Genomic DNA, 23,335 nt, shown 5'->3' with positions numbered 1-23,335 from the left:
CAGAAACAAAAAACCCTGAGGTGCAAAATCAAGGTAACACACACTGAACAAAAATATAAACACATGTAAAAAGTGTTGGTCCCATGCTTCACGAGCTGAAATAAAAGACACCAGAAATTTTCCATACACACAAAAAGCTAATTTCTCTCCGATTTTGTACACAAATTTGGTGTGGCATATCAAGAAGCTGATTAAACAGCATAATCATTACACAGGTGCACCTTGTGCTGGGGACAACAAATGGCCATTCTAAAATGTGCAGTTTTGTCACATAACACAATGCCACAGATGTCTCAAGTTTTGAGGGAGCGTGCAATTGGCATGCTAACTGCAGGACTGTCCACCAGAGCTGTTTCCAGAGAATTGAATGTTCATTTCTCTACCACAAGCCACCTCCAACGCTGTTGTAGAGAATTTGGGAGTATGTCCAACCGCCCTCACAATTGCAGACCACTTGTACGGCGTCGTGTGGGCGAGCTGTTTGCTGTCAGCGAAGTGGGTAGCTAGCTAAGTGTACCATCTCTCTCGCTCTCTGGTAAGCACAGGAAGTTGGTGCATGTCTCCTACCTGGCTTCACCACACTCCCTGTGTGCCCCTCCAATACATTTTTGGGGCTGCCTCTCGGGCTTCCTACCGCGCCGCCGTGCTGATTCCATTCGCTGGTATCCCTCCTCCCACTGCTCCAGAGAATCCCAGGCGGGCTGCAACACTCTCCCTGGGTCGACCGCCCACCTGTCTATCTCCTCTCAAGTAGTGACACAGTCCAGATCTTGCTCCCATGTCCAGAAATCCTGACATCGGTGCTGATGCCCATTATCACGCTGCTTGGTCCTTTTGTGGTGGGTGGTTCTGTAACGGCTTTCTTCTGTGGACGAAGGATCGGACCAAAGCGCCATAGACATACAAACTACCTAGAAAGGAAACAGCCCTATAAACATACAAAACCCCTAGACAAGACAAAACACATACATCACCCATGTCACACCCTGACCTAACCAAAATAACAAGGAAAACAAAGAACACTAAGGTCAGGGTGTGACACTTCCTATAGAAAAATACCAAAAAAAACAAGTCTGTATCCCTGCTCAGCCTGACAAGAGTGGCCTGATGGGTGCTTAGCATCCCCAGTGGCTCTGGAAGCATGGAGAGGGTATTTTCCGCTGCTGGCCTACTCTCCAGGCACCATCACACGAGTCTGAAGCCACAGACTCTGGTCAAACTTGTGTTTCTAAACGTGATTTCAAAGGCACTGTAGGCTGAGACTAATAAGGTGTTTTTTGTTAGATCATTTTATTTAATTCTAAGTAAGTCGCAGCCTATATGCGCAATTTATAGACTATAATACTGAGCTCTTAATGCTCCTGCCAGCCTAGTGTGTCGCAAATACTTCACAATTAATTTCCTTGTAGGCTATAGCCTTGTAATAATTAAAATAATAGGCTAATAATTTATCCAAAATAATTCATTTTGTTCCTTCTTAGGCTACCTGTCTGAATCCTGACCTATTTAGACTGTTTATATGCTGTTTAGTACGACATGTAGTCTATTTGAAATTATGTGCTCCTTACAGTCACATTTTCATGTTATTTTTTAAAATACTTTTCATTCAAATCATATGGTTTGGTTTCAATACTTCAAAAGGGGGGTAGGTGCGGGGAGCGCCAGTGGGTCCTGGTCAGATGTGACTGTGATGCTGGGGTCAGTGCTGTGGATGGGGACGACAGCTGCATGGCTGCCAGAAGCTGCTCTGGGAACAGTGGCTGTGGTGAGTTTTGGACCAAAAAGGGGGAGTGAGGGTGATGGTCATTCTCATCTGCCCTGAGACTCATTCACCTAGCATGCTCTTTGCTGGGTTCGAGGGGCAGCATGCAGGGGGGCTGTTAGGGGAGCCATGGCTGCAGGGATGTCACCGGGGACCGCGAATTTAGAACCTCTGTAGTAGTAGGGGCGGTGCTAAGCTTGCAGGGTCTAGCACAAAGAACTGTCATACTGGGACCAGCATAATTAATAAATGTAACCCTTGTTGCAGTGGTGTCCTTCATACTGGGTGCACCAAAGAGTCCGTTCCATACAAATGAGGGGTGAGGTCCTCACAGGGGCCAGCCTGATGGGAGGAATCCGCATGGAAACTGTAACCGTGGCAGCTGCACTTTAAGCAGGGGCACTGGGAGCAGCAGTGCTAGGAACAGCTGCACTGGTGAGACTGGGGACATTGGGAGTACTGGTGGCAACAGTACTAGGAAAAACTATGTGGACTGGGAGACAGAGACAGTGGCTTACAGCAGCAGACTTTGTTATTTCTGTTGATGCTATGTGTGTGTGTGTGTGTGTGTGTGTGTGTGTGTGTGTGTGTGTGTGTGTGTGTGTGTGTGTGTGTGTGTGTGTGTGTGTGTGTGTGTGTGTGTGTGTGTGTGTGTGTGTGTGTGTGTGTGTGTGTGTGTGTGTGTGTGCGTGCGTGCGTGTGTGTGTACACACCCATTTGTACTTTACTGAGACTTTACAGAGTGCACCGACATTATTTGCTGACCATGGCCAGTTCATGACCTAGAAATCATAATAAACATGAAGGATAAATCAAGGTGTGTATCCTTTGTCTATGATTATTATTATGGTCATTATGAGGATGCAGGATTCATAACTTACTTCCCTAACTAAACCCACAATAAGTATGAGAACTACCACCGCCTCCCTTCCTTCTTCTCTCCATTCCTTACCTCCCTGCTCCATCCTCCATTCCTCCCCCAAGACACAATAACAATCCAGTAATTAGTTTGGTTTCAACTGCGTTAGCAACATCAGGGAGAGAGAGGGGAGGGCAGAGAGAAAGAGAGGGAGAGCGAGAGAGATTGGTCTGTTTGCTGGATAGAAAACAGTTTAAAGAATCCTTCTGATTCCAAGCGGATTAAAAGCAATGATGCAATTGACCATTTTTTGCCACCCTTGATCTAAAACCAGTCGTGAGTACTTATGGGATCTGTTGGATATTTACCTCAATCTTGACTAATTAGAACATTTAGGTGATGACAGTTGTCACAACTATTTGAGTTTATTTAACAAACCTGTTGTCAAGTCTTTAAATACCACATTTGCACTAAAATTGTAATTGTTTTAGATTATATTGAATATATTGCGTTTTATCTATTTCAAATGGATATGTCTAATGCTTTTAGATGACTTTGGCCTACTTTAGAACGAATGAATAATGATATTGTGTATTTTACATATTTCAAAGTATTATCATTATTTTGTTTTCATACTGTAGAGTTGGATATGAGGTGTCAGCGTTATGCGTAATTGGATAACTATCGGTTGTTATCCATCCAAGGCAAAGTGAATCAAGACAAGAAACAAGTTATGTCTTTTTGAGATCACCGAGTATCAGTCTTTATAAAAGGAAAACCAATATGATTGTATTGCATGCTGCTCTACACTGTGAGATTGCGAAGTTTGCCATGGAAACGGTGGACAGTGGCGCAGAGATAGTGACTGTGTGATCTGGTAGGCAAGGGAGAAATCTTCAAGCATCGCGAATGTTATTATTTTACAGAGCTGACATAATGTTGAATCGGAAAACATAGACATATTTTTTCACAACGGTAAGGGGAGGTTATGTCAAACTTGGTGGTGTTAGTCAGACCAAGTCTTCACACGATATGGTGGACGTCGTTAAAATGAGGGTCTGATGCGATTCACGGGTGACACTTTTAGTTAGCCTACTGTGGTTAGGCTATGTCATCACGTCATTAATTCCCCTTAAAAGCAATGACAGGGTTTTCCTTTCGTGACATCTTACTGAATATCTGAAGCTAAACACTCCCTATCTGCTTGCGCACTCAAGGATCTAGTGCGCTTTGGAGAAACATAGGATTACGGATTACCGTCACTGAGACTGGAACTCTTACTCTGGATCCAATATGTCTCTAAACCGGGTTTACACGGACACTGAGCAGTCTGCAGAGGATACTGGAGAATGTTCGGCCACAGTCTCATCGGTCAACGGGCACGGGGCAGGTCGTACGCACGAGGTGACCGTGCGCAACACCGGCTGCTGCGTGTGCCTGCCGCGCATCATGCGCCTCGCCTTTGCGCCCGAGTCCCTCGAGCGGCTCTACCAGGTCTACTTCCGACGACAGCGACAGGAGACTCTTCTCGTGCTGGTGGTGTTTGCGGCGCTTTTCAACTGCTATGTCATTGTCATGTGCGCAGTGGTGTACACGACAGACAAACGTGCAATGATCGTGGTCGCGGCAGTTGGACTTGCTGCGGATATTGTACTCTACACGCTTTGCCGACTGCGCAAACTCCCCGCGACGCCTGTTGTGCGCGTTGCGATACCATACATACTCTGGTTGATGATAGCCGTGCACGTGCTGTGCTACCTGGGGCTGAACTACCAGCTTTCCCCCCAAGCCAGTGACACAGCGGGCTGGCAGGTTTTCTTCAGCTTCTCCTGCTTCCTGACGCTGCCCCTGACCCTGGTCCCTCTCCTGCTGCTCACAGCTCTGTCCTGTGGGATCCATACCCTGGTGCTGGGGGTCACCATCGCTCAAAGGCACCAGGACAGCCTGCAGGGAACCATACTGCTCAGACAGGTAAAGGAGAGGTGGATGTGGGTAAAGATTGGGATGGGGTGGGTGGAACAAAGGTGGTCAAAAAGGGAAGGGGTGCTGGTAGGTGAGTGCTCAGCAAAATCAGGGTGTACATTTAACTCGGAAAGTATTACATTTACACTATTTTCAGTGAACATATGAATCCCACTGAACTGGTGTTAAAATAACACTCTTGAAAGTGTTAAAGATGTAACTCTGCTGCAGTGTTCCACATTCAACTCTTAAAGTTTTCAAATGAACTTGATTGTGGTGTTTTCATAACTCTACTGTAGAGTAATATGCAACACCTACAGTGTAAAACATAACAGTTGATTTAGAGTCAAATTGACTTACTTTGCTTAGTGCTGTCGCTGTTATGCTTTTTCAGTGTACAAAATGAACACCTGTAGTGTTAGAGTAAATCATTTTGGTGTGTTGTTTTAACACTATGGTGTATCGCCTAATTTCAGATTTTCCAGGGCATCTTTTCAAGGGAATTGTAGAGTTTACCACCCATGACTGTAATTGTTAGTGACAGAGACATTGTTATTTAATTATTTTATTTCAAAGGTCTGTGGCTTTCACCAAGTGAGTACATATGCAAATGCCATCATTATGCCATTCATGACAATACAATACTTATATGATTAAGACTTACTTTGAGGGCCTAGTTTCATCCTAACAGTGTAGTGTTTGGCAACTCCTGGTTTTCAGGCCACACCAGGCCTGCAAGTCACATTATGCTGGCTTGCAAAGTGATGTGTTATACCAATTGGAATACAGCCAGCGTTAGGATATCCAACAGTTGGAATTTTTATTCACCCTCAACCTGCATTCAGAATGACTGTCAGGGTTGGGTGAAGTTAGTAAGAAGACTAACTAAACCATTTAAACTGGAACTTTTTTTCCAGTAACGGTGCAGTAAATATAGCAAACTGTTTGAATTAGTTTAGAAAAATGTATGTAATTTGTCTTTGTGTAGCATGTGATTAATCAATATTTTTTTTTAAATAACACTGGGGGTTAATTTACTTCACTGAGTGTTCATTTCACTCTTACAGCAGGACCCTGAACAGCTTCAACCCCCAAGCCATAAGACTGATAAGTAGTTAAATACCCTGGCTACCTGCATTGACCCTTTCTGCACTAACTCTTTTGACTCATCACATACGCTGCTGTTATTATTTATTATCTATCCTGTTGCCTAGTCACTTTATCCCTGCTTATGTGTACAAACAGTATGCACCGCAATTACCTCGTACCCCTGCACATCGACTCGTTAATCATTGTGTATTTATTCCTTGTGTTATTATTTATATATTTTTTGAATATTATGTCTTCATCTGCATTGTTGGGAAGGGCCCGTAAGTAAGCTTTTCACTGTTAGTCTACAACTGTTGTCTCCAAAGCATGTGAAACATACACTTCCATTTAATTTGACTTACCGTAACTCCTGAATCAACACTAGAAATGTTACACTGCAAAATCAACACTGGACAATTTGCTCTGTGGGAAAGAGGACAGGCGCAACACTGGCTGGTGAGATAGGGCATGATACAGGTGAGAGGACCTGAAACATCACACACACTCCAAACTCAGGTAATCACCATTAAGTTGCCTTTGTGTGTCAGGTTATGCAAGCCAGCTGTGCAGGGATCTGTGGGACACCCTTCGAGCTGAGTGTAATTTTGTAAAATGTTGTTGAACCTGCTCACTGTACTCAGTGAGAGTTGTCACTTAGGAACGCAACGCTCCCTCTGCATCCCTCACAACCTCAGTCAGTCAGGACTTCGTTTTCAGCCACGTTATGTTCATCCCTTCCCCCAGCTCCTGGCTAACTGGGTGTTGTACCTGTGTGCGGTCACTGTGGGCGTGATATCATACTACATGGCCGACAGGAAGTACCGAACGGCCTTCCTGGAGGCACGCCAGTCCCTGGAGGTCAAACTCACCCTGGAGGAGCAGAGCACCCAGCAGGTAGATGTGTGTGCGCGGGCGTCTGCATCCGTGCGTTTGTGTGTATGTGTGTGCCCTGATGCCCGAGTGACCTGTTACTGGCTGTCTCCTGTAGCTGTCAGCAGTGTGCTGTCACCTCTAGCTGTTAGCAGTGTGCTGTCACCTCCAGCTGTTAGCAGTGTGCTGTCAACTCCAGCTGTTAGCAGTGTGCTGTCACCTCTAGCTGTTAGCAGTGTGCTGGATAACCCAGGACTGCTCTAATTGCAGTGTGTTGTCTCTGGCTCTGGTCTAATGGGCTGATTAGACAGACTGTTGTTATCTTTACAGTAGAGGCATTGTTAAGGAGGTCACATACGTACTGAGGTATGCAGAAGTGTGGGACCAGGGCTAATGTCTCTTTCCATCACTTCCCTCTTTCTTTCTTCTCTTGCCTTTTCCTCTCTCCCTTTACTGCTTTCCATTCTCTCTCTGTCATCTCCCCCTTCTCTCTCCTCTGTCTCCTGTCCCCTCACACAATCCTCTCTGTCATTACTGTCAAATTAACTGAGTCGACCCTAATTCACTGCAGCTGATGAGCCAATTATTATTGTGTCCCTTCCATCCTCTGTTATGCTTTTCCCTGACTGCTACTATTTGTAGAGCAAACAGTATGGGCCCTGGAGAGAGAGAGGGAGAGAGAGAAATAAGTTAGGAAGACAGAATTCCCAGAGTGGCAAAGAGGCAGTGGAGACACATCTGACTGCTCCACATTGCCATGACGACGCGGCCCTGAGAGGATGCTCACAGAAATTATACTCCTGTCTCAAACATGCAGTACGCGCTGTGCGCAGGCACGTGCACACACACACACACACACACACACACACACACACACACACACACAAACACGTCTGTCTTTGTGTGTGCAGGAGGAGTTGTTGCTGTCCATCTTGCCCAAACACATAGCAGAAGAGATGCTAGAGGGCATGAAGAAACAGGCTAACCAGAACGAAGTGCAGCAGTTCAACACCATGTACATGTACCGTCATGAGAACGTCAGGTTCGACAATGTTAATATAACGTAATGCGAACGTGAAGATGTGCTATCATTCAGAAATACTCATGATAATCATCTGTACTTTAACACATGGAAATTGAGTGAACCTATTAAGCAATTTAGTTTTCTCTGCCTTCCCCTTTCTCTCCCCCTCTTCTCTCTCTCTCTCCCTCCCTCTCTCTTACAGTATCCTATTTGCTGATATAGTGGGTTTTACACAGCTCTCCTCAGCGTGTAGTGCACAAGAGCTGGTCAAGCTGCTCAACGAACTGTTCGCCCGCTTTGACAAGCTAGCTGCTGTGAGTTTCTCTCTATACCAGGAATCGTCAACTAGATTCAGCCACGGTCCGATTTTTTTTCTTGAGTGGATGGTCGGGGAGCCGGCGCATAATTACAAATCTTTTTAAATTGCAAATTGACCGTAAAATGCCCAAACAGATATAATATTTGACTAAACCATAATAATTTTAAATTATTACATTTGTATACGATCACGTGTCTTCTCTATAGGGAATAACTGGGAATAGATTTCCAAAATGAAAATCACTTGGAGTGGATTTCCTGGTGTTTGTACACTCTTTTCTGTTCAACAATAAAAATAAAATTTTAAAAATTGCTCATAAAACTTGGGGAGCCAAATAAAAACACCCACGGACCAAATTCGGCCCGCCGGCCGCCAGTTGGAGAACCCTGCTCTATACCTTGCTTTGTCTCATGGTCGTGTTTCTCTGCCGCCTTGTGTTGTTCTCTCCTAATCTCTCACAACAATACGTTATCTTAGGTGACTTTCACATTCATCCGACTCACCTATCTCTTCCATAAGGATACTTCTGCTGTCTTTAAAATACACTGTTTATTTCTCTCGCAAACACACACAACTCATAACATACTGACATTCATATCATTCCTGTCATTGTGTCTCTACTCACCTCTCTCTCTCTATATCCACCCTCCCTCCCTCCATACAGCAACACCACCAGTTGCGTATCAAGATCCTGGGAGACTGTTACTACTGTATCTGTGGCCTGCCTGATTACCGTGATGACCACGCAGCCTGTTCCATCATGATGGGCCTGGCCATGGTGGAGGCCATCTCGTAAGTGAGGGGAAGGAGGAGAGGAAGGAAAAGGAGGAGGAAGGGGGGAAGAAGGGTGGGATAGGTGGGAGAGGAGGGTGGAAGAGTGAGCATGAGGGATGTGCAATTTAGAAAAGGATAGCATTTAGAATAACTGAATTGAATGAACCCCTTTTCCGTCCAAACTCAGGTATGTGCGTGAGAAGACTAAGACAGAGGTTGACATGCGTGTGGGGGTGCACACAGGCACTGTGCTGGGAGGGGTGCTGGGACAGAGGAGGTGGCAGTTTGATGTCTGGTCCACTGATGTCACTGTGGCCAACAAGATGGAGTCAGGAGGGATACCTGGGTAAGAAATGTACAGCATGACCACTGGCCCAGGGAGAGGTCACTAGTAATGTCTCTGAGTGTCACTTTCATTGCCAAGAGGGTACATAGACAGTGTGTGTCTATGGGTGTGCATGTTCTCCAGGCGTGTCCACATCTCCCAGAGCACCATGGAGTGTCTGCATGGAGAGTTTGACCTGGAGCCAGGAAACGGAGGGGAGAGGTGTGAGTACCTGCTGGAGAAAGGCATAGATACCTACCTGGTGGTGTTCTCCAAGGAAACCACCCAGGTCAACGGACTCAACAGGGTAGTAAGTGATGACCTCTCTGTCTGGCCTGGTTCTATAAATTTAATTTTATATTCCTCGCTCTTTCTGGCCTGGTTCTGTACATTAAATGTCTTATATTGCTCTCTCTCTGTCTCTCCCCACTCGTCATTTTTCAGAATAGAATCTCTCCCCAGTTGATTAGCACCAGAGAGACCAATGGGAGCGTCGGTTCTGTCCGGGGCACGCCCACAGAGCGCAAACAGGAAGCAAAAACACAGGTACACCTAACCCCTAACTTCCATATTTTCGTTTAAGATTTTGATTAGATTTGACTAATTGTATGAATTTCACTATGAGCCTCTCCATGACCTCTGACCTGTGTTGCCTAGGTGACGAGCCCTCAGCGTCAAATAAAAAAGAAAGTAGATGCCAGGGAGAGTGAACAGGAGCTGAACAGACTACTCCACCTGGAGCTGCTGGAGAGAGAGAACGAAGAGACGTAAGAGAGGAGGAGAAGGGGAAAGGGAGGACAGGCTGGGGGGACAAAGCAAAGAAGAGGGAAAAGTATGTACTCATCCATCTCTCACTCGTTTGATCTCTCTCTCTCTCTTTCTATCAGTGCGAAGGAGCGTCGGACCAAACCTGTGTCCCTGCAGTTTGTGGATGGGGAGTTGGAAGAGCGTTACTCTGCAGAGAAGGAAAGACAGAGTGGTGTAGCTTTCTGCTGCAGCTGCCTGGTCCTCTTTTTCTCTGCAGGCATGGAGGTCCTCATAGACCCAATGTGAGTTCACACATTATATTCAACACAAAATAATAAATATACTGTACTACTACATAAACATAAACGTCCCTTTTTCAGGACCCTGTCTTTAAAACATCATTTGTAAAAATCCAAATATCTTCACAGTTCTTCATTGTAAAGGGTTTAAACACGGTTTCACAAAATTGCAGTACTGCGTAAAGTTCTGTATCCAATTTTCAAGGAAAATAGTAGCTCTTGTCGTCGATAAACTATATATTGATAACCAGTTGTTCAGAGACACAAAGACTAGTCCATGGTTACAGTGCCTTGCGAAAGTATTCGGCACCCTTGAACTTTGCGACCTTTTGCCACATTTCAGGCTTCAAACATAAAGATATAAAACTGTACGACATTTATTGGATATTTCAAACTTTTTTAACAAATCAAAAACTGAAAAATTGGGCGTGCAAAATTATTCAGCCCCTTTAAGTTAATACTTTGTAGTGCCACCTTTTGCTGCGATTACAGCTGTACGTCGCTTGGGGTATGTCTCTATCAGTTTTGCACATCGAGAGACTGACATTTTTTCCCATTCCTCCTTGCAAAACAGCTCGAGCTCAGTGAGGTTGGATGGAGAGCATTTGTGAACAGCAGTTTTCAGTTCTTTCCACAGATTCTCGATTGGATTCAGGTCTGGACTTTGACTTGGCCATTCTAACACCTGGATATGTTTATTTTTGAACCATTCCATTGTAGATTTTGCTTTATGTTTTGGATCATTGTCTTGTTGGAAGACAAATCTCCGTCCCAGTCTCAGGTCTTTTGCAGACTCCATCAGGTTTTCTTCCAGAATGGTCCTGTATTTGGCTCCATCCATCTTCCCATCAATGTTAACCATCTTCCCTGTCCCTGCTGAAGAAAAGCAGGCCAAACCATGATGCTGCCACCACCATGTTTGACGGTGGGTATGGTGTGTTCAGGGTGATGAGCTGTGTTGCTTTTACGCCAAACATAACGTTTTGCATTGTTGCCAAAAAGTTCAATTTTGGTTTCATCTGACCAGAGCACCTTCTTCCACATGTTTGGTGTGTCTCCCAGGTGGCTTGTGGCAAACTTTAAACAACACTTTTTATGGATATCTTTAAGAAATGGCTTTCTTCTTGCCACTTCCATAAAGGCCAGATTTGTGCAATATACGACTGATTGTTGTCCTATGGACAGAGTCTCCCACCTCAGCTGTAGATCTCTGCAGTTCATCCAGAGTGATCATGGGCCTCTTGCCTGCATCTCTGATCAGTCTTCTCCTTGTATGAGCTGAAAGTTTAGAGGGACGGCCAGGTCTTGGTAGATTTGCAGTGGTCTGATACTCCTTCCATTTCAATATTATCGCTTGCACAGTGCTCCTTGGGATGTTTAAAGCTTGGGAAATCTTTTTGTATCCAAATCCGGCTTTAAACTTCTTCACTACAGTATCTTGGACCTGCCTGGTGTGTTCCTTGTTCTTCATGATGCTCTCTGCGCTTTTAACGGACCTCTGAGACTATCACAGTGCAGGTGCATTTATACGGAGACTTGATTACACACGGGTGGATTGTATTTATCATCATTAGTCATTTAGGTCAACATTGGATCATTCAGAGATCCTCACTGAACTTCTGGAGAGAGTTTGCTGCACTGAAAGTAAAGGGGCTGAATAATTTTGCACGCCCAATTTTTCAGTTTTTGATTTGTTAAAAAAGTTTGAAATATCCAATAAATGTCGTTCCACTTCATGATTGTGTCCCACTTGTTGTTGATTCTTCACAAAAAAATACCGTTTTATATCTTTATGTTTGAAGCCTGAAATGTGGCAAAAGGTCGCAAAGTTCAAGGGGGCCGAATACTTTCGCAAGGCACTGTATTTTAAGAAAATGTTTTCGTTTCAGTCTCCTCCATCTCCACTAACTGAAAATAATTGTATGGATTTTTTTCCTAATAATAATGTAAAATTAACATCTGTACATGCAGAGGACAAATTACATAGGAGGAACTTCTTGATGTAACTGGGGCCTTTAAGGCTGGGAAAACTCCATGGCTGGATGGCATACCAGTGGAAGTATACCAAACTTTTTTTGATATACTCAGAGGACCATTATTAGCATGTTTTAACTACTCCTATATAAATGGTAGATTATCAGACACGCAACAAGTTCTGATATCATTATTACTGAAACAGGACCCAAGTGGTATTTATAAATATCCAGTCCATTTAAAAAAATTGGAGACCTCTTACACTTCTGTGTTGTGATGCAAAAATCCTAGCAAAATGCTTGGCGCATAGAATTAAAAAAGTATTGTCAGATTTTATTCCGTTTACATGGACGATACATTGGAGATCATATAAGACAAGTACTGGAAACAATAGAATACTATGAAATATCGGGGACACCAGGCCTGGTTTTCATAGCTGATTTTGAAAAGGCTTTTGATAAAGTATGACTGGAGTTTATGTATAAATGCCTAGAATATTTCAATTTTGGGGAATCTCTTATAAAATGGGTTAGTTAAGTTATGTATAGTAACCCTAGGTGTAAAATATTAAATAATGGCTACATCTCAGAAAGTTTAAAACTATCTAGAGGAGTAAAACAGGGTTGTCTCTATCGGCATATCTATTTTTTATTGCCATCGAAATGTTAGCAGTTAAAATTAGATTATACAATAATATTAAGGGATTAGAAATCCGTGGCTTAAAAACTAAGGTGTCATTGTACGCTGATGATTCATGTTCTTTTAAAACCACAATTAGGAATCTCTCCACGGCCTCATAGAGGATCTAGAAACATTTGCTATCCTCTCTGGATTAAAATTAAATTATGATATGTATTGGATCACAAAAAAATGCCAATTTTACATTACCGTGTAGTTTACCAATTAAATGGTCTGACGGAGATGTGGACATACTCGGTATACAAATCCCAAAAGAAAGAAATGTTCTCACTCCAATAAATGTTTATAGAAAGTTATCAAAAATAGATAAGATATTGCTACCATAGAAAGGACAATACCTGTCTATTTTTAGAAAAATCACCCTGATTAACTCTTTAGTCATATCACAGTTTATGGATTTGCCTACACCAAGTGACCTGCTCTTTAAATTATATGAACAAAAAATATTCAATTTTATTTGGAACGGCAAGCCAGACAAAACTAAAATGGTCTATTATATAACGAATATGAATTCGGGGGCAGAAATGATTAAACATTAAAGCATTAGACCTCTCACTAAAGGCATTAGTCATACAAAAGTTATACTTAAAACCAAACTGGTTCTCTAGTAAATTGGTAGGAATGTCTCATCCTATGTTCAAGAATGGCCTTTTCCCCTTTATTCAGATTACACCTGCTCAATTTCTGTTGTTTGAAAAGGAAATAATCTACAAAATATTGTTATTTTTTAAATAAGCCTTAAAAAGTTGGTTTCAACTTCAGTTTAATCCACCCGAAAAGACAGAACAAATAATAAAACAAATATTGTGTTTAAACTCAAATATACTAATGGACTAAAAAAAACGTATTTTTCAAATACATTTTAAAAAAAGGTCTAATTTTAGTGAATGATACAATAAATATGACTGGTGGAGTTATGTCACCCATGCAGCTAACACAGACATATGGAAATGTCTGCTCGACCCAAAATTACAACCAATTAATTGCAGCATTACCACAAAAATGGAAGAGGCAAGTAAGAAGGAGGAAAAAGTAAGGAACTTGTATGTCGGCCCTGTATTAAAGAGCATAACTGGGTAAAGAAAAGTGTGATAAATAAAAACATATAACAATTTCATTTAAGGACCAAAAAACTGACAGCTGTGCCATATAAATTGCAAAATAGTTGGGAAGAGATTTTCAATGTACCCATTCCATGGCACATGGTTTATGAATTGATACGCAGAACAGGCCAGATTCAAAACGTCAAATATTTCCATTTAAATTACTATACAAAATTCTTGCAACCAATAGAATGTTATATATATGGGGGATACAATCTTCCCAGCTCTGCAGATTCTGCTGTGAGGAGGCATTAGATCATTTATTTTGGTATTGTCCATATGTAGCTCGTTTTTGGTCACAGGTACAGGAATGGCTGAAGAATTGCAACATTTGCCTAAAACTAACGCTGCAAAAAGCAATACTGGGTGATTTGAAAAGCCATAGTCAATCAATCAATAATATAATAATTATTTTAGCAAAAATGTTTATTTTTAATTTACAGTCTGTTGTAGAAACTATGAGAATAGAAAGGTTCAGTACTTTTGTGAAGCATCACAGATCAGTTGAAAAATATATGGCAAATAGAAATCCAAAATGGATGATGTTGAGCGATAGATGGGAAGGGTTGAATGGAGCTGAAGGGTGGGACTAATAACAAGATAAACCATGTAAAACATACAGGGTCTGTAAAATGTAAATAGGTTCAGAACTTTTTGTGAAATAGCATAGTTACAAATAGAAATCAAACTGGATGGACATCAGAAATAGAGGAAGGACTAAAGACAAACAAAAAATAACTATTGTAAAATAGACTGTGTCTGTAAAATGTGTATAAGATGTATAAATTGAAGGTAGAAGCCAAAGTGTTTATTAGTTTACTCCAATTGGGGGAAGGGTGGTAGGGTTTGAGGGGAATAATAATAAAGGTATATTCTTTTAAAAGTATGTATATCTATGTAGGTATGTGTATGTATATATGTGTATATGTATGCATACGTGTATGTATGTGGATATATATATTTACCCCAAAAATATATGGGGGATTGAAAATGATGCAGACAATTACATTGATGGAAGCAACAATCTTTCCGCAATATTAAACTGATCCACCCCTTAAAGAAATCATAAAAAATTTAAAAACACTGTTTCCTATGAATGTTCAATGAACCATAAACAATTAATAAACATGCACCTGTGTAACGGTTGATAAGACACTAACAGCTTACAGGCGGTAGGCAATTAAGGTCACAGTTATGAAAAGTTAGGACTCTAAAGAGGCATTTCTACTGTCACTGCAAAACATCAAAAGAAAAATGCCCAGGGTTCCTGCTCATCTGCGTGAATGTGCCTTAGACATGCTGCATGGAGGCATAGAGACAGGATAGAGAGATGATCGTCATCGCAGTGGCAGACCACGTGCAACAACACCTGCACAGGATCGGTACATCTGAACATCACACCTGCGGGACAGTTACAAGATGGCAACAACAACTCCCTGAATTACACCAGGAATGCACAATCCCTCCATCAGTGCTCAGACTGTCCGCAATAGGGCTTGTAGGCCTGTTGTAAGGCAGGTCCTCACCAGACATCACTGGCAACAACGTTGTCCATGGGCACAAACCCACCATTGCTGGACCAGACAGGACTGGCAAAAAGTGCTCTTCACTGACGAGTCGCGGATTTGTCCCACCAGGGATGATGGTCCGATTCGCGTTTATCGTCGAAGGAATGAGCATTACACCAAGGCCTGTACTCTGGAGCGGGATCGATTTGGAGGTGGAGGGTCCGTCATGGTCCGGGGCGGTGTGTCACAGCATCATCGGACTGAGCTTGTTGTCATTGCAGGCAATCTCAACGCTGTGTGTTACAGGGAAGACATCCTCCTCCCTCATGTGGTACCCTTCCTGCAGGCTCATCCTGACATGACCCTCCAGCATGACAATGCCACCAGCCATACTGCTAGTTCTGTGCGTGTTTTCCTGCAAGACAGGAATGTTATCGTTCTGCCGTGGCCAGCGAAGAGCCCGGATCTCCCATTTGAGCACGTCTGGGACCTGTTGTATCGGAGGGTGAGAGTTTGGGCCATTCCCCCCAGAAATGACCATGAACTTGCAGGTGCCTTGGTGGAAGAGTGGGGTAACATCTCACAGCAAGAACTGGCAAATCTGGTGCAGTCCATGAAGAGGAGATGCACGGCAGTACCTAATGCAGCTGGTGGCCACACCAGATACTGACTGTTACCTTTGATTTTGACCCCTCCTTTGTTCAGGAACACATTATTCCATTTCTGTTAGTCACATGTCTGTGGAACTTGTTCAGTTCATGTCACAGATGTTGAATCTTGTTATGTTCATACAAATATTTACACGTTAATTTTGATGAAAATAAATGCACTTCTCAGTGAGAGGACGTTTTATTTTTTTGCTGAGTTTAGAATGTGTGCCTCTGTCTGACAGGCTGGTAGTGAACTATGTGACCCTGGCGATTGGAGAGGGGTTGCTGCTCATTCTCACTATCTGCTCCATGGCTGCCGTCTTCCCTCGTGTGAGTCTCCTCCTCTGATGATGATAATGATGGAGGTGGTGATGATAATGGCAGTGATGATGGTGATTATAATAATGTTTGTCTGTGTCTGTGTAAAAGATGTTCTCGAAGAGGCTCGTGTCGTTCTCGATGTGGATCGATCGAACCCGTTGGGCACGGAACACCTGGGCCATGGCAGCCATCTTTGTTTTAACCATGGCCGAGATTGCCGATATGGTGAGCCAATTTTTTCAGCTTGTGTGTGTTCTTACCTTGCTGCTATCTAAAGTGCCTTCTAAACGGTTTGTGTCTGAGTACCTATTCGGTTGTGACGAGATGGAGTACAGCTAAGACCGGAAGTGATTTTTTGTAACAGGTTAGGAGAGCATTTTAGCTAACCCTAAACATTTTCCTAACCTTAACCTTCTATGTTAATTCTCCTAATCTGCTGCGGAAAAATGACTTTCAGTCGTAGCTGTATACCACCAGAGATGAAGAGGCAAAGCGACAGGTTTCCCTCTCACCAAAATCTGTCCAAACTAAACCCAATGCGTTTCTATGGGCTTATTTTGGACTTAAGCTTGTCGCTGTCTTCTCGCCTTTGAAACAACAACTCCCATTGTTAGGGCGGAGACATGAGCATCTCATCATTATATACAGGTTTCTGATCCCACGTAGTCAAAACCTACCCATCCCCATAGGGGTCCATTACAGAGAGTTAGCTGTCTCTCACTGCCTGCACGCTCATTTGGAAGGCCCAACAGGGACAGCCTGTTCCACACTTTACTGCTTTTTCTGTTAGGCAGGAACAGGACTCCCAAATGTCAAGAGAGGAATTATCAGTGGTGCAGAGATGTCTAGTGGAGTGTGGAGCATAGAGAATGTGCGGCCACTGCAATGTTGCCCAAATTATGCTTGAGTTAAAATATTGCTTTAGTTTGTTTTTGTTTAAATGTTACACTGACGTTTTTTGTAACATTACATGTTAACATAGCATTAGGGGAGTTATAGTGCATGCCACTACTGGAGTATTGCCTTAGTTTATGGATTGAACATTTCTCACCCCAACCCCTCTTGACATTGTCATTGTAGCTGAGCTGTGTCCAGCCTCCTTTCCTGTTCCTCAACACCAGTGCTGGCCTCAGCAGGGAGTCGCTAGGTGACGGAGGTTGTGCAGAAAACCCTAAACACTACAGCTATATGGCGGTGCTGTCGCTTGTGGCGACCACCATGCTGGTGCAGGTGAGCCACCTGGTCAAGCTGGGGCTCATGCTGCTGGTCATTGTGGCAACGGGCGCCGTCAACATCTACAGCTGGAGGGATATCTACGACCCGTATGACTTCATACGATTCACCAGCTACAGGTGAGGAACTATAATCCCTCGAGTGGTGCCAAAAACATGTACTTACAAGGTAGTTATATTGGCAGGTAAAGTAGGAAGCCGTGGATACTCAATGTGTTCTCTCTCCCTCTCGCATCCTCAGGATGTCTATAGTCCCTTCCAAGTACCTTATGACAGTGATGATCATGATCATGATGATCTGCTTCTACTACTTTGCCAGACATGTGGGTTACCTCCTCCTGAACATCCTCACAATCACACCTCCTATTCACATTGAGTCAGACGTCCATGAGCATTAGCCTCGAACTCGTCAATCATACAAACTGAGAAAGACTTGCTGTTGTTACAGATCCCCCTGACAGCACTAGTCTGTGTGAGCTTGCTTGAAACACTCCCTCTCTTTCACTCCACCCTCCTCTTTTTCACCAGGTGGAGAGGCAGTCGCGGAAGCTTTTCCTGTGGAAGATTGAGGTGCATGACCAGAAGGAGAGGGTGTTTGAGATGAGGCGCTGGAATGAAGCGCTGGTCACCAACATGCTGCCTGAACATGTAGCCAAACACTTCCTTGGTTCTAAGAAGAGAGACGAGGTGAGAGAGGGACAATTAAAATACAAACAAAAAGGGAGAGAGACTCAAAGAAAGGGCATTCAAAAAATACAGGAAATTGTAAAAGGATGTATGATGAGCTTGAGTGTTTTTCTTACCCGTCAATTTTGTTTCTCCTCTGTAGGAGCTGTACAGCCAGTCATACGATGAGATAGGAGTGATGTTTGCCTCCATCCCCAACTTCTCAGACTTCTACACAGAGGAGGGCATCAACAATGGGGGCATAGAGTGTCTGAGGATCCTCAATGAGATTATCTCTGACTTTGACAGTGTGAGTGATATCTCGCTGTGTGTGTGTGTGTGTGTGTGTGTGTGTGTGTGTGTGTGTGTGTGTGTGTGTGTGTGTGTGTGTGTGTGTGTGTGTGTGTGTGTGTGTGTGTGTGTGTGTGTGTGTGTGTGTGTTTTAGTACAGTAACGGGATAATTCATTTCCTTGCTCCCCTGCCAGCTGTTGGGCAGGAATGAGTTCCGCTTCATCACTAAGATTAAGACTATAGGAAGCACCTACATGGCTGCATCTGGAGTCACACCTGAGAGCAACACCAACGGATACTGCAACCGCCCGGTAACCACAGCAACTGACAACACAGAATACATCATCAAGCTCAATGTATATCAGCATGACTAATGGCGTTGATGATGATGATAATGATGAAGGCTCTATTTCTCCCCTTCAGATAGAGGAACAGTCATTGTTAGAACGTTGGCAGCACTTAGCTGACCTGGCAGACTTTGCTCTGGCCATGAAGGTCACTCTCACCAAACTCAACGACCAGTCCTTCAACAACTTCATGCTACGCATCGGTAAGTGTGTGTGTGTGCGTGTGCCTGCGAGCGTGCGTGTGTGTTTGAGTGACATGTCCCTTCCTCTTAGGTCTGAATAAGGGCTCGGTTTTGGCTGGAGTGATTGGTGCTCGTAAACCTCATTATGACATCTGGGGCAACACAGTCAACGTAGCCAGCAGAATGGAGTCTACAGGGGTGATGGGCAACATCCAGGTAACACACATTTCCTCACATGTCTACTACCCTCCTCTCTTTCCCCCTTATTTTCCCACCTCAGTCTTTTCCCATCTTCTCCTCTCTTTAATCTTGATAAACAGTTTTCCTTCTATGTCCTATAATGTCCCATTGTTATCCGTCATTACCCTATGATGTGCTTCCCCCAGGTGGTGGAGGACTGTTATGACATCCTAAAGGAGTACGGATTCCGCTTCGTCAGGAGAGGCCCCATCTTTGTCAAGGGGAAGGGGGAGCTACTAACCTTCTTCATGAAAGGGAAAGACAAAACTAGTAGCAACGGCACTGGTCCCACCACTACTACTACCCTTCCTCACCAAGTAGTGGACCATTCCTGATCCTGACCCACACCTGCTGAAACAACAGACAGTAGAGATTACACACGGATTCATCATTCTTATGTAACATACTCTAGAAATGCTATGACAGATCAAACTTAAAAATCATAGACAAGTGTACAGTTAATGCATAGGCAAGCATACTGTTTCGACAGGCTAAGAAAACAAAAACACACTCAATTCTGTACTAGCCACTTCTGGATTCTATGGTAACTGATAGTTCAAGTGAAAAATATAAAATCACACCTTTTGATGGGTGGGTACATGTACAAAATGAGCTTTTGTGTATATATTTAGATATAGGCAACTACTTCATAGAACAACATATCACTACACCCTAAGTCCATATTGACATCAACTAAACTCACTAGTGTGACAGTTTGCCTTCAGTATGATTATCATCTATGTTCTTTTATTGTTTTTAAACAGTCAAGCTCGGGTTTTGTAAGATAATGCCGCTTGAAAGATTTTGTATTTATAATGTGATAAAAAAATGTTTTCATTAACTTTTTACGAGGTTTGTATGGCGATTTCTTTTACATGTAATGTCTTGGTGGGGCAAGCAAAAAATTGTGGGCTGCTTGCCAGCTAAGCCACAACACTAAACAATACATGATTTGCACTATAACGGTGACAAATGTGACAATCAGTGCCCACAAACTGTTAAGGCCTACATAAAGCTGTCCCAACAGAAGAGTCCCAACACCTTACCACTGCTACACCTGGCTATCAGCGGAGCCTTGTCTGGCAGCAAAACAGTTCATTCAGCCTCATTTACTGCCTTTAAAAAAACATAGCTAATATGGTTGACTTGCTTAAACAAATGTGGTTTCTACTGACAATTGAGATGAACAAACTATGGCATAAGGGGATGACAAGCGGATAAGAAGCTATCCGTAATTTCAATTAAGACATTAATGAGCGAGCGACGGCAGAAATAGTCAACATAACTATTTTTTTCAGCACTTTCGAAATGTACAGAGACAGAATTCAGAACATGGGCCGTTCTTACAGTGTACTCCCTGTACAACAAATCAGAACCGTGGGATAAATAAAAGGGGCATATAAACAGACAATGAAAGCTCTTACAATATTAGATGATTACATTGTTATAGGCTACATGTGCACCACCAAATTAGAACAGTAGGAGAACTGAAGAGGTGAAAATAGCACAAATGATTAGGGGGAGGCACATTGAACACTGTTTGGGTCGTTGTGTGTCAAAAAAGATGCATGTCATATAACACTATTTGCTCTTGCTGCTGGTGATTCTCTGATCCACCTCTACGCAGACGACACCATTCTGTATACTTGGACGGCTCTGACTTAGAATACGTGGACAACTACAAATACCTGGGTGTCTGGTTAGACTGTAAACTCTCCTTCCAGACTCACATTAAGCATCTCCAATCCAAAAATGTAATCTAGAATTGGCTTCCTATATCGCAACAAAGCATCCTTCACTCATGCTGCCAAACATACCCTCGTAAAACTGACCATCCTACCGATCCTCGACTTTGGTGATGTCATCTATAAAATAGCCTCCAACACTCTACTCAACAAACTGGATGCAGTCTATCACAGTGCCATCCGCTTTGTCACCAAAGCCCCATACACTACCCACCATTTCAACCTGTACGCTCTCGTTGGTTGGCCCTCGCTTCATACTCGTCGCCAAACCCACTGGCTACAGGTTATCTACAAGTCTCTGCTAGGTAAAGCCCCGTCTTATCTCAGCTCACTGATCACCATAGCAGCACCCACTCGTAGCACGCGCTCCAGCAGGTATATCTCACTGGTCACCCCCAAAGCCAATTCCTCCCTTGGTTGTCTTTCCTTCCAGTTCTCTGCTGCCCATGACTGGAACAAATTGCAAAAATCTCTGAAGCTGGAGACTCACATCTCCCTCACTAGCTTTAAGCACCAGCTGTCAGAGCAGTTTACAGATCACTGCACCTGTACATAGGCAATCTGTAAACAGCCCATCTATCTACCTACCTCATCCCCATACTGGTATTTATTTATTTTTCTCCTTTGCACCCCAGTATCTCTACCTGCACATTCATCTTCTGCCGATCTACCATTCCAGTGTTTAATTGCTATATTGTAATTACTTTGCCACCATGGCCTATTTATTTCCTTAACTTACATCATTTACACTCACTGTATATAGACTTTTTGTTATTATTATTATATTATTGTATTATAACTCTATGGCACGAATTAAAGGGCTGAAATTTTGGATGTCTACCCTTACTAAGCACTTAAACTTGGTGATGACGTACTGTCCCCATGAGTGACAGAACACTGAGCCAATCATGGTGCAATGCTCCTATTTTCTGCTGGCTCGCCCCACCACCACAGAAAGCACTGAGCTCGGCTAAAACAGACCATGCAGCTTTATTAACTGAATTATACATTATTTATTTTTTTACATTGTTTGCAAACTGATATGTGACACGTATTAATGCCAACTAGGCAAGCCCCCAAAAAATACATATTGAAATATACACTACTGCTAAAAATGGCCTGTAATCGAACCCACAAACTAGTCTAAATAAGGCCAGTTGTATTGCTTCTTTAATCAGGACAACAGTTTTCAGCTGTGCTAACATAATTGCAAAAGGTTTTTTTTATTATTAATTAGCCTTTTAAAATTATATACTTGGATTATCTAACACAACGTGCCATTGGAACACAGGCGTGATGGTTGCTGATAATGGGCCTCTGTACGCCTATGTAGATATTCCATTACAATCAGACGTTTCCATCTACAATAGTAATTTACAACATTAACAATGTCTACACTGTATTTCTGATCAATTTTATGTTATTTTAATGGACAATTTTTTTTGCTTTTCTTTCGAAAACAAGGACATTTCTAAGTGACGCCAAACTTTTGAACGGTAGTGTGTGTATATATATATGCAAAAAAAATGTGGTGCTCAAAACAGCCCTGAATTATGGGTTGCCATTGTCTGTATTTCAACCTACTACCGTACAGTATTTCTGCAATCCTCAGCACAGTGAAATGACCGTAAATTGCAGTATTATTTCTGGCCTCTGGGGGACATTGTTGCACCATGTATGCAGTTTGCATCCCATACTCAACGAACTGAAAATCTGGCAGACTGCATATTTTCTCCTTGAAGCATTATGCCTCACAGGAAGGGACTATGAGACAGTATGAGGATGTGACTATGACTATGTGACTGTTTTTCACCCCATTGTAAAGCTCTCAAACATTCAGTTCGGATTCAACTTTAAGAGGAAGACGTGTAACAGATCCACAGATCCACTGAGAAGACTAAAAACGGATGTGTGTCGTATTACTTCGCAATGTTTTCAGAAAACTATGGTAATTGTTGGTTTTCAGAATATCACATATTTGCAATTGTTTTGGTTTTGGAAGCACTGCAACACACCGTGAGACTGTAGGATGTTACCAATAATTTATTGGTGGGATGACGTGTCGTGTACCGTTAAACCAATAGCCTACGCCAGAAACATGAATTCATTTGATTATCTGTCTTCGTTGTTTAAATTCAGATTTCAGATTCAGCCGTACACGGATCGATTATCCTGGCTGTTTCCTCAGAATTTAAACCATAGTGACCCCTCTAATAAAAACACAAACAATGTATTTATTGTTATCATAAAAACAATCAATATGCGAAATTGGTTCTCATGCGCCACCTATTGGTTATATAATTCTACCCGGAAGCAGGGTAATATATGAATTTCCGGTAATGTTAG

General features: G+C 42.8%; 1 pseudogene; it reads left to right on the top strand.

Moving 5' to 3' along the window:
- The first annotated feature begins 3,914 nt into the window (after positions 1 to 3,914).
- LOC135557292 (adenylate cyclase type 3-like) lies at positions 3,915 to 19,579 on the top strand (annotated as a pseudogene).
- Positions 19,580 to 23,335: the final 3,756 nt, after the last annotated feature.

Source organism: Oncorhynchus masou, chromosome 16, assembly GCF_036934945.1.
Source record: "Oncorhynchus masou masou isolate Uvic2021 chromosome 16, UVic_Omas_1.1, whole genome shotgun sequence".
NCBI lineage: Eukaryota > Metazoa > Chordata > Actinopteri > Salmoniformes > Salmonidae > Oncorhynchus > Oncorhynchus masou.
This window is presented reverse-complemented; position numbering and strand designations above follow the sequence as displayed.